The sequence below is a fragment of the Silene latifolia genome, chromosome Y (assembly GCF_048544455.1).
Source record: "Silene latifolia isolate original U9 population chromosome Y, ASM4854445v1, whole genome shotgun sequence".
Lineage (NCBI taxonomy): Eukaryota > Viridiplantae > Streptophyta > Magnoliopsida > Caryophyllales > Caryophyllaceae > Silene > Silene latifolia.
The window spans coordinates 107,294,280-107,300,603 of record NC_133538.1 but is presented as its reverse complement, the minus strand read 5'-3'; the positions used below and the strand labels follow the sequence as shown (position 1 = coordinate 107,300,603).

At 40.4% G+C, this 6,324-nt stretch overlaps 1 non-coding gene across 1 annotated transcript; it reads right to left on the bottom strand.

Moving 5' to 3' along the window:
* Positions 1–2,842: 2,842 nt before the first annotated feature.
* On the bottom strand, positions 2,843–2,949 carry LOC141634774 (small nucleolar RNA R71). Its single transcript, XR_012539496.1, has one exon. It is a non-coding gene; the product is annotated as a small nucleolar RNA R71 (small nucleolar RNA).
* Positions 2,950–6,324: the final 3,375 nt, after the last annotated feature.

The window sequence follows — 6,324 nt, the reverse complement described above, 5'->3', positions numbered from 1 at the left end:
AGTGTTTTTGCAATTCACAAATTTATGTAAGGGCTTACACTAATGACTGTTGATATTGTATAAGGTTTCGGACAAAAACCGTATTCGAAATACCTAAAGATGGTTAAGGAACCATTGTGGCTATATTATTTAAGAAGTGGATTTGCTAGAATTGTTCTAGGCAATAAAGAACAATGAGAAATGCTTACAACGGAAATTGAGTACACTTGCAATCATGAGATGTGCAAGAGGATTGATCCTTCACACTGTGAAAATAGTGGGAGCTATTCTAAGGCTAGATAGCTTATGTCTAGATTGGATCTAGACACGTACTCAGAAAGTTTTGTAATGCAAATGTATACATTACAAAGGAAAACGAGTATGTAGTAAGGTTGATGATGTGACCATAATTGGCGCATATTTAGCCCCCGAATTAGCCTTGTTCCCATGCTTTTTAGTGCTTATTTGGGTCATTTCTTATCTTTAGTTCTTTGTTTTGCATATTCTTTGAGATTTTGATCCCTTGGTAGGAAAGGAGTAAGAATCTTGCATTTTCATGGCAAAATGAGACTAAATTGATCGAATTCAATGACCAAGCATCAAGGAGAGACAAGATTAGAAGGCCTTTGTACATATCATAGTAGAAGAGCAATGTTGAGAAAGGATCCTTGAGTCCCCAAGGAAATCCCCAAGGAATTTATGAAGAAAAGGGAAGAAAAGAAGAAGATTTGTTGCTGACTGACAATCCGAGCGGATTGTCACCAATCCGTCCGTCCCGCAGCACCACAATCCGAGCGGCTTTGCCACAATCCGCTCGGATTCCCCCTCCACAATCCACCCGGATTCCCCTCAATCCGCTCGGATTCCAACGCCAGAATCCGCCCGTCCCGACCCTATTCCGCCCGGATTCTAGCACAGCACGGATTGTCTTCTCCAAGCTACGAAGAAAGAAGCCCTTCTCTCAGAAAATACCGGCTCCTCCTTGCTCAACTTAAAAAGTGTAATTACTAGTTTAGCCCTTAGTTAACCCTAATGCATCCTCCCTAATTTCCACTATAAATACCCCATTAGTCTAATTAGAGGAGGATGTTCTTCTTATCAATAATTAGTGTAGTTAATATCAATCAAATCTCTCTTTAATATTGTAATCAAGTATTAATCAAGTTTTAATCCAAGTTTTAGTTCTTTAATCTCTCTTTTGTTCATCCTTTATTTTGGGTAATTGAAGATTATTTGGGTTATTGTTGGGAGATTGACAACCTCTCAATCAAGCATTCAAGTACTTCTATTATTCTTGCTTTGTTATTGGAATCATTAGTAGGTATAATCTCTTAATCCCTTTTTTTAATTATTGTTAATTACTTTCATTTATTCATCATGTTTCATATTGTTGGTATGATTGACAACCTTGCTAGCATGATCAACATGATAATGAGTGAGTAGTCTCTTAGCTAGGGTTAATGGGTGATTAGGGGAAACCAACATGGAGAATGATTCATGCTTAAATTAATATGCTTTCATGTTTTGTTTGCTTGCTTATTTTGATCTCAACTCATGCACATGTTATATTTGATGAAATGCTAAGCCTATGAATCCTTGCATTTACTATCATCTCCTATCTTTTCAATGAGACTTGTAAGATATAACCCAACTCGAGTCTTATTAGACCATGCATGTTGTTGAGTAGGGAAGATTAAGTCGACTTGTAGGTGTTGTACAATCTAATCGATTCGGCTCCGGGACCAAAACTTTCCTAGGATTGTAAGATATAACCCAACTCAATCCATCACAACAAAAATTGCTTGCTTATAATTTGAGAACATGTTTGTATGATCATATCCCATGATTCCCCTATGATCCCATGACACCCTAGTGCCTTTAATCAATTGTTTACACCCCTTTAATTCATCTTGCTTGTTTATTTTCATTGCTATTTTAGTTTAGTGACCTTCTACATCAACCCAATTTGTGACACCCCTTAGACACCACTAGTTACAATAGAAATCTCATTTCAACTCCCGTCCCTTGGGATCCGACCTTTACTTGCCTCTTTACTAATTGTAGAGTTGTTTGTGGAGCTATAAATTGTGTTTTGATTCGACCGTGACCAACGACCACATCTTAATTTGTGAACACTTAGCGGGATCGCATAAAAAATGGCGCCGTTGCCGGGGACGGTGTTTGTTTGGTTTAGATTTCTTTTTATTGTCATTATTTGTGTCTTTCTTCGCCTTGAGGAAGTAAAACTCCTCAAGGTTTGTTCTAATCATTTTCGAGTTGTTTGATATTTTGCATGTCTAGAAGGTTACAAGGTGATTTGTTACCTTTTGACCGTGAAATCGAAAGAACCTTGACGAACAATAGGAGAGTTGTTAGGAGGAATTTAAGAGGTATTAGTGAAGTTGTTCAACCCACTAGTGAGTTTGTCAATCCTTTCGCAATAGAAGGAGAAGAAAACCCATTACACAATACCCCACAAAATCCACCTACAATGCCAAAATTCTCGTCACACTCCGTACCCACCGAGGAGAATCTACCAAATGGTACTCCTACACCGCAACATCTAACCGGAAATTTTATTGCCAAGTCCGCCTTCATCCAATTAGTTGAGAGGAGCCAATTCGGGGGGATGCCTAGTGAGGACCCTCATTCTCATATGGAAACCTTTTGCGACTATTGTGATGCTATCTCTCAAACGGGCGTGACTCAAGACCAAATTAGATGGGTCTTATTTCTTTTTTCCTTAATCGGCACCGCGAAGCAATGGTTGAAGGGCCTTGATAAGGCCACCCTTGGAATAGATTCTTGGAAGAAGTTGGCTCTAGCTTTCTACAAAAAATTCTACCCACCGGAAAAGACTAACATGCTAAGAGCTCAAATTACGGGTTTTAAGCAAAGGGATGAAGAGTCTTTGTATGAAGCTTGGGAACGGTTCAAGGGAATTTGTCGCTCATGTCCTCACCATGGACTTAGCGAATGGTTTTTGGTGCAACAATTTTGGAATGGCTTATATGAAGATTCTAAGAACATTCTCAATATGGGATCAAATGGAATGTTCACCGAAGTTGATGACAATCAAACATGGAACAAGATTGAGGAAATGACGGTCCATAACTCACAATATAGTAGACCTCGCAAGGCTACTAGAGGAGGAAAGCATGAAGTAGACTCCGTTACTCAATTGGGTGCTCAACTTAGTGCTCACATTGACACAATCAACTTGAAGTTTGAACAAGCTATGGCTAGACTTGAGGAAAACTCAAAATCATCGAAGCATCATGTTAATGCCATGACGGCATCCTCATCAATCCCAAGTGGGATATGTGAGAATTGTGGAACTTTGGGACATGACCAAGGTGAATGTAGGGGAACAAATGAACAAGTGAATGCTTTCCAAGCATACAAGAGTGGTACCCCTTATTCCAACTTTTACAATGAAAACACCAAATTCCATCCAAATCTCTCATACAAAAGCCAAAATGTTCAAAACCCTCAAACAACATACACTCCACCACCCATGAGAAACCAAAATCAAAGACCCTTTTACAATCAAAACCAAGGTTACCAAAATCAAAATCCATACAATCACCAAAATGACCAAGGTTTTGATGTCCAAAAAGCGGTCCTCCAAATGCAAAAGAATCAACAAGAATTTTTCACTCAAATGCAAAAAGATAGCAAAGCAAAGGAAACCACCATCAACAACATTCTAGCTCACACCAAGATGTTGGAAACACAATTGACTCAACTAGCATCTTCAAGCTCACAAAGACAAAAGGGGCAATTACCACCTCAAAGTAATCCCCCTAGACATGAAACGGTTAGTGCCATTCATTTGAGAAGTGGTACAAGGTATGAAGCACCGAAGAAGCAAGTTGAGGATGAAATTGTGGAAGCTAGTGAAAAGGAAGAAATTGTGCAAAACTCCAAAGATGGAGAATCGTCAAAAGAAGAAAGTTCAAAGAAAAATGATGACAAGGCCAAGGAGAAGGAGCCCATTGTGATTAGACTTCCTTTTCCAAGTCGTCAAGCCAAGCCCAAATTTGATGATCAACTTGGAAAATTCATGGAAATTGTGAAGAATTTAGAAGTCTCAATTCCTTTCACGGAATTAATCAATCACGTGCCGGCCTATGCGAAATACATGAAAGATATCCTCACAAAGAAGAAGTCGATCCAGAAGCTTGAGACTATCGCCTTCACTAAGGTGAGTAGTGCAATACTTCAAGGGAGTTCACCTCCAAAGTTAAAGGATCCGGGAAGCTTCTCAATACCGTGTACCATTGGCCACACAACGATCAACAAAGCCTTATGTGATCTAGGGGCTAGTGTGAGTGTCATGCCGTACTCGGTGAGTAAAAGGTTGGGGATGGGAGAGCTTAAATGCACCAATATCACACTCCAAATGGCCGATAGATCGACGAAGACACCGTTAGGGATATGGGAAGATGTCCCCGTGCGAATTGGGAAGTTTTTCATCCCGGTGGACTTTGTCATTGTTGATATGGAGGAAGATTCCAACATTCCAATCATCCTAGGAAGACCTTTCCTACACACCGCCGGTCTTGCGTGATTTATGTGAAACATGGTGAGCTCACTCTAGAAGTGGGAGATGAAAGCATAACTTTTAATCTTGACAAGACCATGAGAGCTCCTTGTTTGCATGAACCATGTTTCATGATTGATCATTATAGCCGAAAGGATGAAAGGAAGAAATCGGAACTCCAATGGAAGAAGAAAATTGAAGATGCTCCATTCAAAGAGCAAGTGAATTGTGACAAGGAGAGCTTGCAAAGCTCATCAAAATCAACCAAGGAAGAAGAGGATGGCCTCATTGGCCAAGAGAAGAAATTGGGAGAATTGTCTCCATCTAAGCAAGAAATTTTCAATGATCAACTCAATGAAGTTTGTGGTCTTTGGGACGACGAATTTGAAGGGATTTTTAATCCCTACATTGGTAATGCCATCGATCAAGACCAACAACAAGGGCCAAGGTCTATTGAGAACCTCTACCATGATAATGAACAAGCTTTTGATTACTTCTTCAAGGTGTTGAGCAACATCAACAACACCTTGGACATGCCCCCTTGACATCTCATCAAGAATGAGAGTTTGGTGGAGTCCTCCCTAAACCACCACTTGTAAATATTTCTAACTCCCTAACTTACATTTCAATTCTTGTATTGCATTTTTGTCATCTTTGGATTTTTATTTACTTTGATCAAAATAATTGTCATGTTTGAGAGAAAGTGAGGGAGGGACTAACGATTTCAATTGATGTGTAGTGCTTTTAGCTTAGTGTGGGGATGGCAATTGCCTAGGCTATCCATGCCTTAGTAGTGCCCCCACAATGACGAACACAAGACTTGAAGAAAGAATGAAAGAACGGTATGGGAAATGCAGTGTGCACGGATGGAATCGAATCCGTGTACACGGGGGGAAGAATCAGAGCGGATTCTCGAGAATCCGCCCGTCTGAAGGAATTTGAGCGTATTGCAGAAAAGACGCCCGTCCTGAACTGAGCTGAATTTTGAAAATTTCTTGACTGTGACTGAATCCGGGCGTCCTGTGAAGAATCCGCCCGTCTTGAAGAATCCGTCCGTCCTGTAAGAAAGACGTCCGTCTTTGCAGCTGAGGAAAACAAGCAAAATTTTCTGGACTGAAATCCGTCCGTCTTCAAGCAAATTCGCCCGTCCCGTGTTCAGCAAATCCGAGCGGATTGTCACAAATCCGCCCGTCTTTAGGCGAGTTTTGCAAAGTCCAGAAGGAGCAGAATCCGCACGGATTGGGCAGAATCCGCACGGATTGTGCAGAATCCGCACGGATTGCCCCTGCAGATTCGAAAATTTCGGTCTCTTTAAAACCCTTCCCACCTTCATTCATTCATTCATTCATTCATAAACACTACCCACAACATCAAAACCCTCATCCTCTCCATCACAAAAACAAAAACCCTCAACAACATTCACCAAAATCAAATCAAACCATCCTTCCAACAACAAATTAATCACTCCTTCCTCAACAAAAATCAAAACCAAGCACAAAAATCTTCAACCTTTGAGTCGATTTTTGTTTTCATAAAGGCAAAGCCTTTCACCCTCAAATCGATTTGGGCATACTACAAATTGAAGATTTTTCATTCTTTTCTTGGTTAGTTCATCAATGGCAAGGACTAAGGGAGCAACAAAGGCAACAAAGGCACCAAAGGCTAAGGCACTCTCACAAAGGCAAAAGGCTCTTCAAACAAAGAAAGCATTGGCTATGGTGGTAGCAACACCAAACTTGGAAGTGCAACAACAACAACAAACTTCTATGGGAGCAACAACACCTTCCACTACGGTAATT